Source organism: Coptis chinensis, chromosome 3, assembly GCF_015680905.1.
Source record: "Coptis chinensis isolate HL-2020 chromosome 3, ASM1568090v1, whole genome shotgun sequence".
In the NCBI taxonomy this organism is placed as follows: domain Eukaryota; kingdom Viridiplantae; phylum Streptophyta; class Magnoliopsida; order Ranunculales; family Ranunculaceae; genus Coptis; species Coptis chinensis.
Genome location: NC_141458.1, coordinates 43,212,954 through 43,234,795, shown reverse-complemented (window position 1 = coordinate 43,234,795; position 21,842 = coordinate 43,212,954). Strand labels below are relative to the sequence as shown.

At 34.8% G+C, this 21,842-nt stretch overlaps 3 long non-coding RNA genes across 4 annotated transcripts; 1 reads left to right on the top strand and 2 right to left on the bottom strand.

Moving 5' to 3' along the window:
• Nucleotides 1–7,569: 7,569 nt before the first annotated feature.
• Nucleotides 7,570–8,121, top strand: LOC147509713 (uncharacterized). Its single transcript, XR_015216624.1, has 3 exons — nucleotides 7,570–7,749; nucleotides 7,829–7,976; nucleotides 8,059–8,121. It is a non-coding gene; the product is annotated as an uncharacterized LOC147509713 (long non-coding RNA).
• A 7,203-nt stretch (nucleotides 8,122–15,324) lies between these two features.
• On the bottom strand, nucleotides 15,325–18,752 carry LOC147509712 (uncharacterized). Of its 2 annotated transcripts, XR_015216623.1 has the most exons (4): nucleotides 18,480–18,752; nucleotides 17,629–17,798; nucleotides 15,962–16,138; nucleotides 15,325–15,462 (listed from the first exon to the last, which is right to left on the bottom strand). It is a non-coding gene; the product is annotated as an uncharacterized LOC147509712 (long non-coding RNA). The 2 variants fall into 2 exon arrangements; XR_015216622.1 differs by having other exon boundaries at nucleotides 17,629–18,752.
• Nucleotides 18,753–18,800: 48 nt separating this feature from the next.
• Nucleotides 18,801–21,042, bottom strand: LOC147509711 (uncharacterized). The gene is made up of 3 exons (XR_015216621.1): nucleotides 20,556–21,042; nucleotides 18,951–19,967; nucleotides 18,801–18,832 (listed from the first exon to the last, which is right to left on the bottom strand). It is a non-coding gene; the product is annotated as an uncharacterized LOC147509711 (long non-coding RNA).
• Nucleotides 21,043–21,842: the final 800 nt, after the last annotated feature.

The following is a 21,842-nucleotide window of genomic DNA, read 5'->3' as shown; positions in this document are numbered from 1 at the left end:
GGCTAAGCGTTACAAAGCATTATTTTGCTAACGATTTTTTCCGTAACTGAAAATATTTGCTAACGGTTTTCTTTGCTCAATTGTATTACTTTTCAGTAACGGTTTTATAAAGTTCGTAACGCTTTTTTTATATTACTCTTTTCTAACATTAGTAACGGTTTTATAAAATTAGTAACGCTTTTTTGTGTTACTCTTTTCTAACATCGGTAACGGTTTTATAAAGTTAGTAACGCTTTTTGTGTTCTTGATTTATAAAATTTGTAACGGTTAATTTTCTTTTTAGTAACGGTTTTGTTGTTTTAAGTAAGTGTTACTCATTGCAAAGCTTAGTTCACGGTTTTCCACCATTACAAAACTATTTCATATGTAAAAAAAAAAAATCCCCCAAAACCACCCTTTTTGGTGACTATTGAACACAAAATAGATTCCCCACTTATTGGGTATTTTACAATCGCCTATAACATAAACAAGAAATTAATCTCACAAGTGCATCCAATCACATAATCTTTTATTAAAATAACATCACCAAAACATCTTTTATAAATAGGACTTGCCATGAATGAAATACACATTGTTTTCCAAATCAATGGGACTTGTCCTTAAACTCAAACTCTCACGTCATTAGTATAGAACTAGCACCTTCAAGAGTTGCAAGCATCGGGGGATGATTTTGGGATGGTATCATCGAAAAAGTCCCTTTCATCCTATACACCAATAGAAATATATAAAATTGAGTCAGTGAGAAAAACAAATATGTATAGATATATACTTATATCCTATTCTTAAGTAGTAGCTCCTTATACTCAAACTCACGGAATTCCACAGGCTAGTAGCAATAGAAGCATAGTATAAACATGAAAGTTTATGTAACTTCCAAAATCCTATAACCTTGTCCGACAAACTTAACGAAAGACATAAAATTTTTGGCAGAGTCTCCTCCATTTTCAACATTTCATATACATAAAATCCTGTCATAACTTGAAAATCAAATAATATATTGATTCGTAAAACTAGCTACTCAAATATATATTGATTCGTAGAACCAGCTACTTAACCATCTCGACCAATGCCAGTTAAGTCAAATAACCAATCTTCAATCAAAAAGGACACTATAAATTATATACCAAAATTAAAATGAAAACAACATATACATCACTTCCACTTATATCAGTGTTACACACCTCTATTAGTTCCAACCCGAGATACCACACTTCAAATATATATACACCATACATTCACACTACTCACATGTAAGAACCCATCTTCCAAAACAAAACTCATGAATAGACAGCATGAAGGAATTTAGACAACTTTTAGAATGGAATAGACTACAAATTGAGGGTTTACCGCATTAAACACCCACACAAAAAAATGAAAAAGTTTTGTTAATTAAGTTAGAGTGTACCTAGAGATCCTCAACACTTCTGGCATGCCCAACAGAAAGAGTAGATTCTACTTTCCATGTTCCACTAGACAAAGGCTCCCACAAATGAATAGCCTTCTTGCAATCCCCTTAAGACATGAAAAAATAAGAAAGAAAATAATAGCAGTGTTAGTTTTGAGTAGATTGTTTTGTGGCATCGTAATTCAAATACACTAGTATACTACATTGCAATGGAGGCATGTGCGGAGTGGGGAAGATTTTTTTTTTCCTGGCTCGCTTAAAGTAACATATTCATATCTAACGATTTTCCACATGCCACTAGTTTCATTGTCACAGTGCATTTGTGGAGAATTTAAAGAAAGAACCTTTCTTAATAATGCCAAGCAAACCATATTACATCAATGGAACACCTAGCATTCTGGAAGAAAGATGATACTGTGAGTCTATGACAACATGGATAGGGACAAGGAAAAAAAATAAAAAATGAAAGGATTGTGTTTTTGCAATTAAAGATGAATGTAATTGAGTTTATGACGAATTGGAAGAGAAGTAGGCTATAATAAGTGCAGGGTAAGGTGAACACCACTATCTGATGAAGTTGGACCACCTTAGATAAATGAAGTTGTAGAATGACAAAAAAACATAAGCCAAAATCCATTTTTGTGACATCCATATAAATCAACCAGGCAGTTCTGAAGCAGGCAAGAATATTCTCCCCATAACTAAGTAATTAATTAAATTAAGCCCGCAGCAAACTAGTACTAGGCTTGTAAATTTGAAACAATTTCTATATATTATAACACAATGTAAGTAACTTATTCTATTTACCTTGACTCTTATGCTGGATCCAGCACTAGTGAGATCTACCAAAGCCACCAAACAAATTTGACAAGGAAACACTAAAGAAAAATACAAACACTCGAGTTCACTCATGACTATGATGACAAGATAATATTTGTCCAAATAATCAAATAATGACATGTAAGAAAAGATCTCTCAAAGTCAGTTTTAACACCATCGATTAGTTTAGTTACCACAATCATTTTACTTGGAAAAAAACCATAGAGATAAACTAACGATAAGAACATGTAAACAGATAATAACCACAAAAATGCATTTCCACAAACAATCCAGAGACTCAAAAGAAGAGTTCGAACTGCATAGTATTCATATATTGGTATCTCATCTGTTTATATCTAAACAAAGTAAGTTCTCCTAAATACTCCTCATTCTCAACACAACCCGCAATCATAATCGCCCACGAGATAGAATCCTTAGCAATCATTTTATCAAAGAGTTCTCATGCCGAATCCAGACTACCACAAGAAACATACATGAATAATAACCTGTTATCTAATAGTAAAGTCATCCCATGACCACTTTTGGTCATGTGAGTGTGAACTTGTTCACCAGTTTCAGCGTCACGTAAATGGGTGCATTCTTTTATAAGATAAACATACACATCATGTGGTATAGATAGTTTTAGGACGTACAGAAAGCGTAAAATGTCTGCGGCTGAAGTCGCTGCCGTGTCATGGATACTATAATAGAGCATACCCATTACATGTCTGATTAAACCAACAAACTGAAATAGAGAACTAACAACTCCCAAAAACAATTAATTTTGATGCCTGATTGTTCTAGTAAAAGTAATAATCATAAGCCCTAAAATCATATCCCTTTGCAGAAAGAACAATCATACTACAAGATAGTAGTTTCGCTCAAAGAAAATGCACAAATGAAAATAAAAAATCGTACCTTTTGCAGCAACTCAAATCTAACTTGGACTGAAACAATCCGAGCAAATCCCTTACTGAAGAATTAATCCAACTGAAGAGAGAGAGAGAGAGAGAGAGAGAGAGAAGTTAATTAATCCAACTGAAAAATTACCAAACCCTATGTAATTAAAAGGAAGAGGAAGGGGAAGGCATACTTACAAGCGGCGACATATCTTATATACTTACAAGATATATAAAATTCTAAGCCTACATCTCGGTTCATTCAAAATTTGACATATATCATACCAAACTATTCAAGGCTTTTATCCTTAGTGTATTCAACATTCTAACAGGCCTACAATTAATAAACCATGTATATGAATATATTAGAGTGACTACTTACTTTCCCCTTGTACACCCGTTCCAAGCAAGTAACTTGCTCAACATAAGTGAAGATTGTGTGTATATCACTTGTTCACTTGTACATTCTTACCTTTGGCTTGGTTCCTTGTTGTCTTACCTTTCGGAACAAGTTCAAGTATTTAACTTAGACCTGTTCAAGTTCAAGTTCAAGCATAATTTGTGGTATATATTACTCGCCTTTGTTTGAAAATACTAAACATGTATGATGCCCAATCAATTAGTACCTTTAAACCAAGTTGTGAACTTACCCAACCAGTAAACATTTCCAAGACACATGGTGCATAACGTATATACAGTAAACAAAACACTTTACTGTATGGTGTAGAAATTAATATATGAAATTAGGGAGTTCCTTCGAATATGCAGGTCTAGTGGGTATCGCACAGTAGCAAATCACAAAGGAATATTGTCAAAGTGCAAAGACTTCATATATAAGTCGTAGCAGTGAAGCATTGTTCATGCATGTTCAAAACCTATGCAAACTGATGGTCATATTATCAAAGTATGCCTTCAATAATACCCTCCCTATCCTATGCAGCCATGGCGACACATCACTCGACCATTGACCACACCAATCACATGGGTGGTGAGATCTTGTATGATAGCATCATCATCACTACACCAGAATGGCCATTTTGTAACAGGGCAAAATTTTCATTTGTAACGCTTATATCCGTTACTTGCTTTCTAACGGATATAAACGTTAGGCATTTCGGTATCCGTTACTGTACATCTATTTTCCCCTTGTTTATTTATTTGCCAAGGATTTATTTATTTTCTAATTTTGGCTAACAATTATATCCGTTAGAAAGGGCGTAAGTGAAAATAAAACACACTTAAAAGAAATTAAATAAGTCCAAAATCCGAGAAGGGGTCGATCACATCTCTCAAGCTCAAGCTCAAGCCCATCTGCCTACATGAGTTCACTCTCTTCCTCTCAAGCAATGAAGTCTAGGGTTTCCAGATCTATCGGTTGAATAGGAAGACAGCCAATTTTCTTCTATGGTTTAGGGAGAACAAATCAGACGAACCAGATCGAGGAAAGAGCATGAAGGAAGAAGATGAATCAGGTAAATCCCTTTTCAGTCTGATTTCTCTCTCCTCTAATTTGTTTGCGCACAAAATTCTAATTATATATCTTTTTAGGTTTTTCAATTTGGGAATTACAGGAGCATATATACCTAATTGTGTATGAGCCCTTAGCTTAAAGGAGGTATCTTTGGCATTTGAGGTACAATTTTTTCTTCTCTTCCATCTGCCCTTTTTATTTTGTTTGCAAGAGGAACTATTGTCTTCCTTTCTTTAGTAAAAAGACGAAAAATTATTGCCTAGACTTGAAGAAGAACAACACGTATAAGAAATAAATTTCTAACTGTTTGTGTTGAAGGGTGGGTTTTTTGTGCTGTGCCACGATAGGGTTCTCAAAACCCAACTGGGAAATCTTCAACTTACTTAAATATATACATGGTTTAATTAACTAAGAGTATGAAAGAATAGTTGTGAAAGTAATTGTTTATCCTTAGAGCACAATTGTCTATTAATAAAAGCATTAAAACATTTTGGTATAGGTGGGTTTTATATCCTTATCTTCATAGTTACAACATTACTATTAGTTGACCCTATTAGTTAACCTTGACTAGGTGAATTTGAGAATAGAGACCAAGACAAGTGTGTCATTGGACACTTTCAGGAGTCTACCTTTTCATTGGAATGAAGAAATAAAATTTTGGTGTCAAAGTTTTCTTTGTTGTATTATTTCTCATTGTAAGAATCTCTTGCTTCTTAATATATTTCTATTGGAGTATAAAAACTATATATACATAACTTGCTAGATTTAATTAGTTCACCGTGGAGCAAACTTAATTTTCTCAAGCAACTATCTTATATGTTTGTGAGGTTCTCGATGAATCTAATCATAGTGGCAAGTAAATGATTGTTAGAGTTGGACTTAGTATTTTTACATATTTCAGTTGTCGATAGGACACTTGTTGGTTCTTTTGGAAATCAGAGAATTTATGCTTGAACATTCGCACGTAGTATGTAAATCTAATGAAACATGTATTAGATACCTATTGCTAGATGAGCTTGTGTGGCATAGATACAAAATACATTTAGACTTTATACATTTGTTAAATACGCTTTTTAGATTTTTACGATATGTACACTAAATTTAAGTTTGAAATGTGTCACCATGGTGTTCTAACGTGGTGGCTCTAAAACTTTCCACGACAAATGGGATGGAGTTACGGACTTCATTTTATGTATTGCTAGGAACATCACTTGTGTATGATTAATTTGTTCTACATATCACTATGTTTTGAGGTTCTTTTAGTAGTGTTTAAAGTCATTTCATCAGAATATTAGTAAACTCGCTTGTCCCGTAAATGAGACATGACTCATTAATCTTGATTTCAGTAATTGTTGTGTATTCCATAAGTGATTGATTGCTAGTTACTGCACAAATGCATATATTCTGTAAATGAGACTTCCTTGTGATCCTAATTTGAGTATATACTATGTAGGAGGCGTACCTACTTTATAAGGTGAGTCTCGTGTTTATTTCAAATTCAAGTGATACACACTTACTGCTTTTGCTTTTGGACTTAGAACCATGAAGTATATCTTTATGTTTTCATTCAATACAAGTTGGAACATATTATTAAAGTTGCATCTGCTCTCATTATTTTTATGTTGTTTTTTGTTTTGTTTTTTAGAGGGGTTAGGATGTTAGGTGCTTATGGCGTGCACTACCACACCATTTCTCTTGCGTTTTTCCAACTTCACACATGCTTACTATAACAAGTGTTACTTAAAATCTTGAATTAATATTTAATAATGTTTTCATAGTTATTTTGGGATATGCTAACATTTATATCCGTTAGAAAAGGAAACAAATATGCATAATAAATTGGAAAATAAAAAAATATCACGATCGGGCAAATTTGGTAACGCGGTCACATTTCCCCTTTCTTTTTTCTTATTTTTTTCGGCTAACACTTACAAAAGGAATTATCTCGCCTCTTTTTTCATACGGCAGGAAACAAAAAAAAAACTCTCTGAAGAACCCTAGCTTCTCTACGCCCATCTTCTCCAATTTCTCTGACGAACCAGGTCAATCTTGGAGCAATTAGTAGTCAGCCGGGAAAGAGATGACGAGATGCTTGGAGCAATTAGTAGTCAGCCGGGGGATGTGTAAGCCCCTGGTTAGTTTTTTTTCCCTTCTTCTTTCCATTAGCTATTTTAATTTGAAGTTTTTACTTTTATTTGCCACTAATGATTGTGTAATTGTTTGATGCATGCGAGGTTCATAATGTTGGAACTCCATTGTTGCTACTTGTGATTACGCAACATAATCGGGTACATACTATCCTTCTATCTGTTTTTTTTTTATTATTATTTTGGCTTTTCTAGTATATGAAAGCAGATGCGAAACTAGTACATGCCCTCCTTCCGGTTTTCGTATCGCGAGATCAGATCAAAGAATGAACCAATGAACACGCTGAGAAGAAACATGTACAAGCTTAATATCTTGTTCTTATGGCTTATTTTACAACTTCCTTTATTGTACGTGTTACTTCCCCGATCAGTGTTTGATATTTTGGTTATGTAATCATCTTATAATGGTGTTCGCTCGATACAACAATAAGGAAGATGCTTGCCACACTAGATGATCCTTTCACTTTCGCTTTCTTGAGCGAGAAAAGTTTAAGAGTTTGCGGGTACATTTACTTTTCTTATCTATCCAAGATTCGCTAGGCGTGCTTGGATTATGTATGACTTTGGTTATGAAATCCCCATCAATTGTTTACGCCTTTATTCCCGGTATATGTTGTTATTTTCTTTGAAGGCGTCGGTACTCAAGGTGCTCTTACCGGTGTAGAGTTGTCCATGGGCTTGTTATATATCTTCTTCTCCGAACCCCCCGCAAGTAGGGTGGCATTGCAAAGATCCGTAAGCTTAATGATATATTCCTTAGAAACAAATCTTAGCTTCCATGCATGTGTTGTGTATGTATACATGAACTTTAACAGACATGTTGTCTTAGAACCATAGTTTTTTTTTTCATATTCATTTTAATTTTCTTGTACTTTTCCATTTTTGTTTTACAAATTCAGGTTAAAGAAAGGAGTCATTGTGTATATCTGTGATAGTCGTGGTGTTCGAGATATATATGAAGCAGATGGCAGTGATGCAATTGCAACATCTGAACCTCTAGCAGTTCTGGTATGTTTTCTTATAGAGATCTGGCTATTGCATTCTCCAATATTAGGAAGTTCATCTTGCTTGGGAATTGCTGTCTCAGTCACTCCTCCAGCACCAGCTCCCCACAAGCTTCACATGGTCTGATCCCGCCCGTTTTTAAGTAGTTCATGCTTCTTTCCAGTTCATGGTAAGAGTTGGACTTCTGTCGTAGATCAAGCTGGTAATGAGATCATCAACATCCAGTTGAGGTATAAACATAGAGGTATAAACATAGTGAAAGAGTCGGAATTGCATTTGGGGGTAAGATTCTAAATGGTGATTTCTTTATAGATGGCGAGCAAAGTCGTTATGCTTCAGGAACAGATATGGGGGGCACAAAGGGTTATGGTCTACATTGATGGGAAGGACCCGCGAAATTGCCGTGTTATCCATCCGTTGATATGGGAAAAGGCGTGAAGCTTGTGACTGAATGCACAAAGATCTCCAGTAAATTTAGCCTTATTTAATCCAAGTAGATTTTAATTTTAGCTTATTGCTTTACACAGTCACTGAACCAAAGGTACCAGGATTTTCGAGCATGTGGTTCACCGGGTTCAGCTAGTCATTTGTTTACCACGCCACCCACGTTATCAATACCCGAAAAGTTTTGTTTCGAATTTGCTTTTTAACAAACACATTGTCCTTTACTAAGATAACTGTAGCTCCTAGGGGGTTCACTTTTACTGGTTTTCGTAGTATCTCCATCGACATTATATCTACCTTCCTCTCTTAACTATAGATTCTTTTACTTGCTTAGAGCTCACATTTAGTCTCGACTTTGTCTCAGGCTGACCATGTTGTGCCTGCATTTTAGACCCATGTGGACACACTTTCACAGGATAGGAGTGTGTTAGGTTACTGTAGGTCAGCATGTCGGAGGCATTGTAAAAGTTGGACACTGGATCAGGTTGTGTCATGTTTATGTTTATATTGTTCACGAGTCATTTCTCCATAGTTCAGTTTGAATTCGTCATAGTTACCACCTTGTAGATATGTATGTGAGAGTTTCTGTCATATCCTAGTACTTGACTCTTATATGTTCTTCTAAAATCGTGTAGAAATGAACAATGCATGTAATTTATTGATCTCTAAGTGTCCAGGAACTGTTTTTCTTTGAGTAGAAATGAATAGTTCACGACTCATATTTCATATATGCAGCCTACGACTTTGTAATTAAATATAAATTGCATCTTACTCTTCAGATATACCACACATATAACTGAATACTTTTGGAATTTAAGTATGGACATTCTATTGATAGTACTGGCTCATTATTCTTGATACTGACATAAGCTTTTGTGGTGTGACAGTTTATTGGTGCATCTCTGCAACCATATATGCTAATAGTCACGGATCTGATGAAAGGTGGTTCACTTAAAAGTATCTCAGGACATCGTCCCAAGCCGTCCGGATTTGCCCCCTCTCTAAACTTTGCATTAGATATTGCTCGAGTGATGGAATGCTTACATTCTAATGGCATCATTCACCGTGACTAAGCCCGGTAAAGTTCTTTCCCTGATTTTGAGGTAAACAAATTTAAAACTTTCATAGTTTATCCGCGTATTGCTTCGCCTTCTATTTCGACTTGAATTTTAAATATAATAATCAAATATGGCTCAAGTTTATGCAAGTGAGTAATTCTACCGCTAAATGATTGTTGTTTTTCTACGTAATGTGTCATAATGTAAGACCAAACAAAGGTTAAAATTTGATGGCCCCCGGCATGTCTATCGAAGCAATGTCTCATCGAGATTGGTACTTACAGATGGATGGCCCCTGAGGTGTCTCCTCTGCCGACTACTTGTTTGCTTTTGAAAATTGAAATAAATATGCTGTCACAAAGCATATTATGCTCAACCTTATCTATTTTAATCAGTTGTGCAGCACAACCCCACTTCTACGTGGAGAGAAGAAACACTATGATCATAAGGTTGACATCTACAGCTTTTCCATAGTTTTGAGGGAACTGCTCACTAATCTTACACCGTTTAAGGGGATGACCAGCATTCAAGCTGCATATGCTGTAGCTTCTAGGGTATGCACTTTTGTCTTGTTTCCAGAGAAACTCATTGCAAGAGATATGGGAAATGATTTATTGAGTTACAGATCTGTTGTCATTGTAAGAGATCTTTATGAAAATGTGAGAGAGTAACAAGTATATGATGATGAGTATGGCTGGAAATGGAGGAATGAATGGTAGTAATATTGGGAATGTTAGAAATGGAGGGGCAGCTTCAATTAGTGCAGCAGCTACTGCTATTGACCATACTAGATTTCCTCGCCGAAGAGAACGGGTAATTGTTTTATGTTTGCATTATGTTAAATGTTTTGTGTTTACTTAGATCTAGTGGAGAATGGAGAGTAATGAGGTTGGTATTTATAATAATTTTAATAGTGAAGGTTATAATGTTAAAGGGTGAGCTGAAATTCAGATGACTTTGAGCTTTTCGTGATCTATGTAGAATTCGAAGAAGCGTCGATGGCGAAGGAGAGGGGGTCCAAGAATCAATTTGCTTCTCCATAGTCTCCTGACTTAGTCCATTCACGTCCACCACTCTTGAAGGCTTTGGGAGCTCCTTTTTCTGCCCAGCCTTGGTGAAAATTTTGTACTCATCATATCATTGCATATAAATATGAGAAGTCAGTCACATAGTTCTGCTTCTACTCATTTGACATTATTTGACCAAATTTGTATTGGATATTATTTGACCAAATTTGTATTGGATATTATTTGACTCGGAATTTTTTTTTTAGTGGCTACAATTTACTAACGGATATATCCGTTACAAACAATAGTTAGTAAACAAGTGACCACATCCATTACTAACGGTTATATCCGTGACAAACAAATTATTTTCCCGCTAGAAATTGAAGCGCCAACTTGACTAACACTTATATCCGTTACAAATGCCAAATTTATCGGACCATGGGTTGTTGGCTATCTGTTACAAATAATTTTAGTAACGGATATAACCGTTACTAATATTATTATCAGTAACGGTTATATCCGTTACAAAAGTTGGCCTAACTGAGAGTGACGCCCCAGAACTAACGGATATAACCGTTAGTAAAAATATTGGTAACGGATATAACCGTTAGTAAACGTCTTTTCTGGTGTAGTGCATTATAAGTAGGGTTGTTTCTTTTTCTGGGGTTGGTGGCCTAAAATACTATTAATCAGGTAATAAAAATACAAAAGAACGAAATAAGAAACTAGTACTTCCAGTTAAGCAACACAACATCCAATGTGTATACAATATTTCAATCCAGCCACCATAACAAACTTGACAACAAGGAAACACAGAAAAAAAATAGACAAACATTATAGTTCACTCATAACAATGATGACATATATTTAATTTGTCCAAATGAAGACCAAGTCAAAAGAAATTTTCACAAAAGTAACTGTAGTGAAACTTGCACACTGCCACATAATTGCAATGCTAAGAAAATAATCAAGCAATTGAATATAGCCAGGGAACTTGAAACTATAATTAACCGACAGAGTTTAAAGGGTACCTCAAAAGCATTAGGGACTTGTATCATTGATTCTTATCATTATTGGCTATTGAGTCATAATAAGTATAGTAGTTTATACATGAAGATTCTCAAAAGTCTCAATTGCAAGACAATACTACTTAATAGATGTACTATTAGTTGATCGATAGACCTTAGTCGCCAGAACGTGAAACGGGAGCGAGAAAGCGGCTAACTTGGGAAGCTCTCTAATCCAAAGAGCGTATACGCATAGGATATTTTGAATAATTTTACAATAAATTCAATAATACATACTATATTACTATGGTAATATTATATTACTATGGTAATATAGACAAATGTTAAGAATAGACAAATGTTATTAAATTGGCAAAAACGCCTACCACCCAAAATTCCAAAGCCCATCATTGATGCATGGTACCACTAGCTTGGCATAAAAATTAGTAAGTCAAAATGTCAAACAGGAAGAAAGAATAGTCTCAGAGTTACAGTGTATAGAAAAGTTGATAACAAGAAGCGCATCAAAAAAACTAAATCCCAAACTTAGAAGCTTAAAATCAGCCCACAAGAACAAATCATGTAAAGGACACTTCATGGCAGTTTGGTCTGATGAACATTCTGAACGTGTTGTTTTCCGACAAATGAGAAAGGCTATTGCACTAATCTCATTGATTAACAAGTCTGACTAACTGTAGCATGTAAAGATTCAAGGGAATCTAAAACTGGTTTCAATGTTGGGGTTGTTTAGTTCAAAGAATTAATTTTTCATTACTTTCGGATTAAGGCGTGACTATGACTGAATATTGATAGTTAATTAATTAAAAGCATGTGAAAACAAGAACACAATTATAAGTCATTAAGCTTTTAATGAAAAAACAGAGTTTTCAGAGAAGCATGTTGAGAATTTAAGACATGAACACATGTACAAGTCATTAATCAATAAAAAACATGTACAAATAAGAACAATAATCAGACCATAAGATGGTAGCTTCAGTCGAAGAACACACAAACCAAAAGTAAAAATTGTACCTTTTGCAGCAACTCAAACCGAACTTGGACTGAATCAGACCAAGCAAACCCTACATCATAGTGGAGTAAAATCGCGAGAGAGAAGTAAGTGTGACTGACCAATTAGAAAACCCTAGGTAATTGAACGGAAGAGGAAGGCGTACTTACAACGGTGGCAACAAACATTAGTGAGAGATTGAAAGAGATTTGAGAGGTGTTTGATGGAGATTTGAGAGAGATTTATTCAAGAGAGAATCAATGAAAGAGAGTTTCTTTCCTTGAGGAGAGTTGTGAATTAGCGAAAAAACTTCACTAGAGCTCGAGTTTTTTCCTGTTTGCTAAATTCCCAAATTTCTCTTTTTTTTATTTTTTTTTAATCGCTCACACTTTAGCAACATATATATTCATGAGAAAATAACCAAGGCCGTTACAAATTAATTCAATTTTAATAAAAATCATTGTAACAGTTTATCATCATTCCTCACGGTAATAAAATGTGAGGAACTCTCTCACAAGAAAAAACTGCGTTACTAATTAAAAAAAGTAAGCGTTACTGATTTCTAGTTTTGGTGTAGTAGCCTTACTAAATGTGTCACTTTTTGTTAATAAAATGACACTTAAGAGTAGCCTCTTGTATCACTTTTAAGAAAGAGTGTCATAGTGCTTGTCAAAAGTGACACTAGTTGTATCCCTTTTGGACCAGAGTGGGACATAATTTTGTAAAAAGTGACACATTAAGTATACTAGCTGTGTCACTTTTGAACCAGAGCGAGACATAAGTACATCAAAAGTGACACATTAAGTATACTAGCTGTGTCACTTTTGGACCAGACGTGACACAAGTATGTCAAAAGCGACACATAAGCTCCCCACTTCTTGTGTCGCTTTTGGGAATCAACTCAATGTAACTTGTATGAAAAAGAAAGCGACACATAAGAGTGGTCTGTCACTTTTAATAGATATTATGTCACTTTTTCCAAAAGTGAGACAAATGAAAATAAATTTTTTTTAAAACATTTTCTCATTTTTGTATTCGATCGTATACATTTCTCAACTTGTATCCTATACGTCATAACCAAAATCCCATTAACCTGCTTTATGACATAAACAACATCCACATACATTTATCAAAACATCACAACCAAAATCACTTTAACTTGCTTTATGATATGGAAATAACATTCACTCAAGAAAAAATAAACAACATTCAAAACAATTAATTTCTATTGATTTCGTGGATCAAACCTAGTATCTATTATCTTGTTTGACTCCCAACAAAATAAGTCATTCCAATACCAAAATAATCACAATAAATTAAAGCAAAACAAAAAAAAAAAAAACTACATGACACTAATGCTATCCTAGCAAAGTCTTAGCTTGTTGTGCGCACTTCCAACACCAAAAAACCTAGCTGCCATCTATTCATTTGTTAATCGATCCATGCACCTGCATCATATCATGAAGTTATCATTCCATTATGACTAGTATATAAAATTAAAAAGCAAGTGAATCAAGAAGGGTATATTGCACAAGTAAGAAAAAAAATCGATAAGAAAAGTAAATATACATAAAGAAAGGGAAAATATGGAAGCCTACTTAACCAAATTAACTACTCAGATAAATTGTTGGATAAAGTCGATGAATTCAAGACGAACTTCATCTATTTCAACTTCGCTTCCAAATCCTCGTGATATTTCTTTGATATTTTATTAGGAAGATTGAAGTACATAGTGGGAGTGGTATATTGTCCACCTGCCCTGACTCGACCACTAGGCTCTGGAGTTCCTAATGCCATAGTATGTCATTATTTCCTTCCATTGCCAACCTCCTTTCCTTATTTTTCAGCTCCTCTTCCAAAAATAGATAAGAATCCAATATTTCTATCAGTACAAAGGCAGTACAAAGGAACCCAATGGGAAACTGCAGTAGAGATGGTTTTGAATATGATGGAAGGATAAAAAAGCAACACAGACAAAGGCAATACAAAGGAACCCACTATTTTTGTTGTTGGTAGTAGCAGCAACATGCATGGGAGATACAAAATAGGTTATGGTGATCACAAAAAAATCATGCGAGGCAGTTAAATAGAAGCCACTACTAAAGGAAGTGCTTTTTGTGTCACTTTTTAAGTGACACAAGAAGTCACTTGTGTCACTTTTGAAACTAATTCTGAAGTGACCTATAAGCCCCCGACACATAAAGTTCTACCAGAAGTGACACAAAAGCCTTCCTAAATGTGTCACTTTTAAGAAAGAGTGTCATAGTGTTTGTCAAAAGTGACACTAGTTGTATCAGTTTTGGACCAGAGTGGAATATAATTTCGTCAAAAGTGACACATTAAGTATACTAGTTGTGTCACTTTTGGACCAGAGTGAGACATAAGTACGTCAAAAGTGACACATTAAGTATACTAGTTGTGTCACCGGTTGGACCGTGAGTGAGACATAAGTGCGTCAAAAAGTGACACATTAAGTATACTAGTTGTGTCATGTTTGGACCAGAGTGAGACATAAAGCACGTCAAAAGTGACACATTAAGTATACTAATTGTGTCACTTTTGACCGTGAGTGAAACACAAGTACATCAAAAGCAACACAAATGCCCCTTACTTCTTGTGTCACTTTTAGAAATCAACTCCATGTAACTTCATTATGAAAAAAAAAAAAGACACATAAGAGTGGTTAGTTGTGTCACTTTTAATATATATTATGTCACTTTTTCCAAAAGCGAGACAAATGAAAATAAATCTTTTTTAAAACTTTTTCTCATTTTTGTATTCGATCGTATTCATTTCTCAACCTACATCCTATACGTCATAACCAAAATCCCATTAACCTGCTTTATGACAGAAACAACATTCACATACATTTATCAACACATCACAACCAAAATCACTTTAACCTGCTTTATGATATGGAAACAATAGCCACTCGAGAAGAAAGAAACAACATTCAAAACAATTAATTTCTATTGATTTCATCGATCAAACTAAGTATTTATCATCTAGTTTGACTCCCAACAAAATAAGTCATTCCAATACCAAAAAAAAAAAAAAACATAGTGCCAATAGTATCCTAGCAATATCTTAGCTTGTTGTGCGCACTTCCAATACCAAAAAACCTAGCTGCTATCTATTCATCTGTTAATCGATCCATGCATCCGCATCACAAAGTCCTCATTCCACAATGACTACAAAAAATAAAAGAGCAAGTGAATCAAGAAGGGTACGATATATTACAAAAGTAGGAAAAAAAAATCAATAAGAACAGTATAGTTAGCAAAAGAGTCCAACAGTCTTCATAGGAATTTCATATAAAGAACGAAGTTGACCAAAGCAGCATATTTGTCACCTTTCACCTCAACACAGGCAATCCAGGGAACTAGTTTATCCCACTATTAGAAAAGATTGATTAATGCATGGTGTCACCATAGCGTGTGTGCTCCACATAGTATCGTGTCAAGCATGTCAATTATTCATGAACAATCATGCCTTTAAAGTACTAATATCGAATTCTCCAAGAGAAGAATTGAGAAGTTCCACCAAAATCATCAAATCTTAACTTTCCATCCTAAAAGCATCAAATAGATTCACATTCAAAAATCTGGCAGTAGCATAGTGATTGTAATTATTATTATTTTTGTAAAGAAAGAATGCATTCAAAATAAATTAGTGAACAGAGACAATTACCTCATAATCTGACTCTGGAATTCCTAGATTCTCCCCTGTTTTTGCATTGGACATTTCATCAAACTACACAAATGCATTTCCTCCTACACAGGCATCAAGCATGACTACCTCAGAACTATACTCCAAAAGAGGTGCATGGTCTTCATCATTGGACTTGTGTCTAACTGGGAATTAACTCTAAACAAAATGCAATCAAATGTGATGATAGTAATAATGTGGACAATCAAAATTCACCACCCATTTCTCATGTAAAAATAGAAAATAGGCATACTGTTAGGGAGTTGGAAACAATCCGCTCCATCTTCAATTCATCTCAAGTTACAGTAGCTCAAGCCTTATATTTGTTCATTATGCTGAGACAAGTCAAGCATAAAGACTACAACAAGTTTTATAACCAAAATTTACATAAACGTGTCGAATGGTCAATGCAAATGGAGGCAACTTATATTGCGGCTCAAAGTTTCAAACCGTAAACTCAAACCTTACTTGTATTCAATTAAAATCAACCATTCACAACTTCGATTTGCTTTTATAAAAGTCCTTCAGTATAGCAAAGATGATGATATTGAAAAATTGAGTGGTCTAAACTAGCTAGAAAAAAAAACATTAATCAAGTGCATTCAAGATCGAAGCAAAACTAGTCGGTTCAGAATGTGAGAAGTTGGAAAAGCGCAAGCGAAATGGTGTGGTAGTGCACACCATAAGCACCTAACCATTCCATCACAAAAAAAAATAAAAAATAAGAGCAGATGCAACTTTAATAGTAGGTTCCAATAAACTTGTATTGAATGAAAACATAAAGATATACTTCATAGTTCCAAGTGCAAAAGCAAAAATAGCAACTGTGTATAAAAAGAAAGATAAAGTGAAGTGTTAAACTATTCGAGTCCAGGTTGCCAAACTGTGAGACGTGACCCAATAAACTTCTATGCCTATCAACAAATTCGTTCTCTATACTACAACATACAAACAGCTTTAGTGACATATACAAGTTTACTTAACAAGGAACATCAATCATACAAGAAGTGAGTCAAGTGACAGAAGGTGTAGTTTTATTATTGATTTAGCAAACAGTTACAATAAAAAAGTGACTTCAATAAAGGGACGCGCGGTTAGCTCAAATCTAGGCTTCTGGAGAGGACCACATTTAATGTAACATGTTCATGCACGCGCTTAAAAACCGGTTTCAACCTTTCAATAAGTCCACTGAAGAAAACATATAAATTTTTTGTCCACTTAAGCACCTAAGCTTAAAGGCACTTTTATTATTACTCTATAAAAATTCAAAAGTATGGACGTATGATGTTTGCTTCTTCTCTTTTCTTTTGTTTCACCACAAGTTATTGGTTCTTAGTTACACACCCCAAATGATAATTTTAGCTCTGTAAATAATTATGAAATTACATTCCGTGATTCTTGATACAATATGAATGAAGAAAATAGGAATGTTAAAACATACAATTTTTCTTGATACAAATAGGATTGCTAAAAGCTACACTTGAAGCAATAAGTGTAATTCAGCTAGTCCTTGGTGCGTGCATAATACCACACGACTCTCATTATTAACACTTCGTTAAGGAAATGCATGCACTTATATATTACTATATATCAATATGAAAAGTTAGTTATAATCTTATGAGGCTCAAGGAAATAAATCGGAAACTTACAGGCAGCAGAAGTCTGCATAACTATAATTTATGCAGCAAGCCAGCGAGAGTAGTTAATGTGTGAAATTGAGACTTCAGACAGTGCAGAGTGCACAAGGTAACTTAGCTCGTATAACTTGAATTTGATATAAGCACTTGCGAAGTCCACTTTATAAAGTAGGTACGCCTTCCTACATAGTATATACTAAGATTAGCATGTGTTAACACCATGGAAAGCCATTACATCCTTATGAGGGCAGATCACAAGGAAGTCTCCTTTACATAATACATATATGCATTTGTGCAAGAACTAACTAGCAACCAATAAGACTGAAACTTGAATGAATACCAAAAGCAAAATTTTGTCTGACATTTTATCAAATAGATATCACGCGACTTGCCTAGCTAGTCAATGCCTTGCATAGTATGCAACACATGAGATCAGTAACATTTATCAGCTCCTTCTCTCCCTCCCTTAAAGCATTCAAGCCTGTATTAGAGGGAATTCTACTGATCTGAAACTAACAAGACAGAAGATACCCTCATTTTTTTTTAATTCCATCATTTTCTACTGAAATAAGATCAGTAACAAGTATAACTCATACAAGAAAACCCCCATCTTTCTCAATTGTTAAAAAATTAACTAAAATGTTGATCTTGTACCGATTTCCTAATCCAAGTCAGACAAAATTAAATCAAACTCATAATATTTGCTAAGGCATGGACTATTACATTCGTTTTATGTACCTTACCCATCATATATATGAGGCGAAATAAAAAGGGATACCTCAGGGGCATTGACTTAACTATGCATTCCTCAATGAAAACTTGATTAAAGTAGCATATACATAACAATGGTAAGTAAAGCATACCAGGTTGGGCTTGGAAGTAGAAGGAGGTTTGTGAGAGTAGGAAGTTGAACCAGGTAACGGATCTTTTATTGGGGAAGTACCTGTTTTTGTTTGGATCAAAGTAGAACCCGGGAAATTCTTGTAAGACAGACACACCAAAAATAAGTTTTCTTTCAACATAACAAAAGATTAAACAAAAAACAGACTAGTACCTTGTTGTGGCATCTTTCAAACTTTGGCGCGATGTTTGTAGAGAGAAGAGAGAGAGTTTTTTTTTAAGTGTTTGGAATTCTGGTAAACGGTTAGTTATTACCTGCATTACCTTTTCGGTTTCAAAGGCGAAGCTCGGATATCTCGGTTTGATCCAATTAGGGCTGAAACCGTTTTTGATATATCATAATATGTCCGTCCGATATCAAGCCACTCTGATCGGTATTTCCCCACCTTAACTAATAGAAAATTAATAGAGGGAGAACCGATTGAGGAGCTTACCAAATTGATCTTTCACTTTTGAGCTACCCACAATTAAATTGCCGAAAGATGGATCTCATCACAGCACCCGAAAAGCAGGGAAGGGAAAGGCTTACCTCACATGCCCGACCCTAACTGAGTGAATTGAGGGTGTTGAGAAGGAGGAGAATATTCCACTTTGCACTAGTTGGGCAATTAAAAAACTTCCGGTGCAGATTGGAGTTTGGGGAGTTAGTGTGTGGGAAGAAGACGGGGTAACAGAGAGAGAGAACTCGTGCCCTTATTTTATTTGAGGAATCGTGGATTTCTATCCTTACTAGGATGATGATGGGCGCTTTAAAGCCCGTGAGCTCTAGGAAACATTTGTGTGTGTCGCTTTTTGTTCAAATTCAAAATACGGTAAAAAGTTGACGTGTAGTTTTATCTGTAAGTGACACATTAAATTTTTCTACTCGTGGCCCATCTGACCAAAGTGACACATTAAATATCTCTAAACGTGCCGCTTCTGACCAAAGTGACACATAAACCTGATTTCAATTGTGTCACTTTCTTAACGAGTGTCACAACTAGCCAAATGTTCTAAACAAGTGACACATAAGATTTTGGTGTGTCACTTTTTTTCAATAAGTGACACGAGGCTTAAAAAAAAAGTGACACAAAAAGCCCTTCTTTTAGTAGTGAGCATTGATAACTTACCTAAAGAACTAATCTCCTATATTTTACTTTGTTCTCCTGTTAAAGAACTTGTTCGGTTCAAGTGTGTAAGCAAGTCATGGCACAACATAATCACTAATCCTATTCTTACCAAGGAGATTCTGCTGCTGAAACCTTGATTACTGCTGAAACTATCTGACAATTTCAATGGCTACCTATCTGACAATTTCAAGCCAAATAAATATCTGAGACCAAACATTCAACATTCCGGATTGTTCTTAAAAATTTACCAAGAATAACTTACTTCCTTTCTGTGGAACTACCAAAAAGTCACCATCAGCACTGCAAAAGGCAAAGTTTTCCATTGATTTGTTAGCAGTGTACCTACATGAAAACAAGGTTTGTCAGAAAAGGCAGCGGTTTCTACAGTTCCAGTAGTTTGGCATGCTGTGGCAAGCTACTAAAAACATGATTATCTAGATGGAAATAGTTATTACTTTGACATGTTTCAAAACAAGTCACTAGACATCTTCCTGTATTTGTATTATGTTTCCGACTGCCATCAAGTGTGAAAACTTGCTTGGTGGTGGATTACATCTTCTACATTTTCTATGCAAGTCGCAAGACCAATAAAAAAGATGTTAGTTTCTCTCTTGTTTGTTATATTTTCATAGACGTCAAACTTAGCATCATGATCTATTTCTATTCTCTAAGCATCATTAGACTCCGCAGATACGCAGAACACATCTATCATCTCAGCAGGGCTATTTTTAAAACAGACGTCAATAGTCACACAAGTCTAGGATCCCCGCTTTCCTAAATCACATATTATAAGAAAGAGAGACCATGACAATACGAATGCAACTAGCAAAAAAAAACGATTTATAATGAAAAAATGAAGAATAGAAGCATTCAACAATTCTGGTGAATCAAGTAAGTTTCAACTACCAAACAAATAGAACAACCACTTACATGTGATTAGCATATCCATGTCGAAGAAAAGAGCTTCCAGCCCCACACATTGTGAAGAGTCCATCAATGAAATCAGTCGGTGAATCAGGAATCTCTACTGGTTTCCAACGCAATTGAGTTGGGTTAGCAAAACTATTAGTCTGGTTGAATTCACTAACAAGTTTCTCATGGCTTGGGACACGAGGTTTAAATGGCTCATGTGTCACTGACGGCTTGATCCGGTATAACCAACTGCCAATAATTTATTCTTATCAACTAATCTATAAAAATAACATAATAATAATGAAAGAATCAAAATATTTTATTCCTTCATCCTTCCTAATCCTATAGTTTAAAGAAGTCTAGTTTAAATAAGTCAAAAAGATTCATAAAAAGAAACAAAAAGAAATATAGAGCTGCTTAAACTAATGACTAAATATGTAGACCAGGGTTATTTGAAATGATTGAATGTTTTATAATAAACAACTAAGAGTGCCAAGATCCCATTACTAAAACCAATAGTTGGAAATCCCTTCAAGACTCCCAATTTAACATTATCAAATTCAAAGTTGTCTTTCTTCAAACAAACTCTTGTAACTAACAAAAATGAAAGGGTTAGTTAGACTTACCCCCATTACTAGTTGCAATTAGTGTTACCCCCCTCATTTTCAAAAATATTAGTGATTAGTGATACCCCATTGCAAGATCCAACGGCTACGAGATGATTTTTTTTTCTGAATGAACAAAACCAAGTTTAATAAGAAAGAATGAACAAAACCCACTATCCAATTTAGCTAAAAAATTACAAAAAATAAATAAAGAAAGAAACTCACTTTATCACTTGTATCCAAACTAAACTACCTCAATATAAAAAATCAAAAAATTATTATTAAATAGTAATAAAGCCCAAGACCCAATTGAATTCAACCATTGAAAAAAGGTGATCATCTCACTATATATAAACTGCCAATAAAAAAAGAAAAGAAACAAGCTAGAAAAGATACCTTAATTATACTTTTATACTGGGTTAGAAAAGAAGTAAAGTAAATGCTGCTCAACATACAAACTATAACGACGAATAGAAGGGAGTAGAAAGGGTTTCATAATTCACTTGGACAAAAAACAACAGACAAGTTCCCAAGCTAAGTTATGGCAAGAGGTAAACCAGTACTTGCTCAATGAAATTAAATAAAAACGAAAAAAAAAATATTACCTTTATTTTCTTGCTCTCTCTCTCGACAGCTGGAAAGGGAACTGGGACGGAGAATGAGGGATGGATGAGAGACGGCTGGGTGGGAGAGCGTGTGT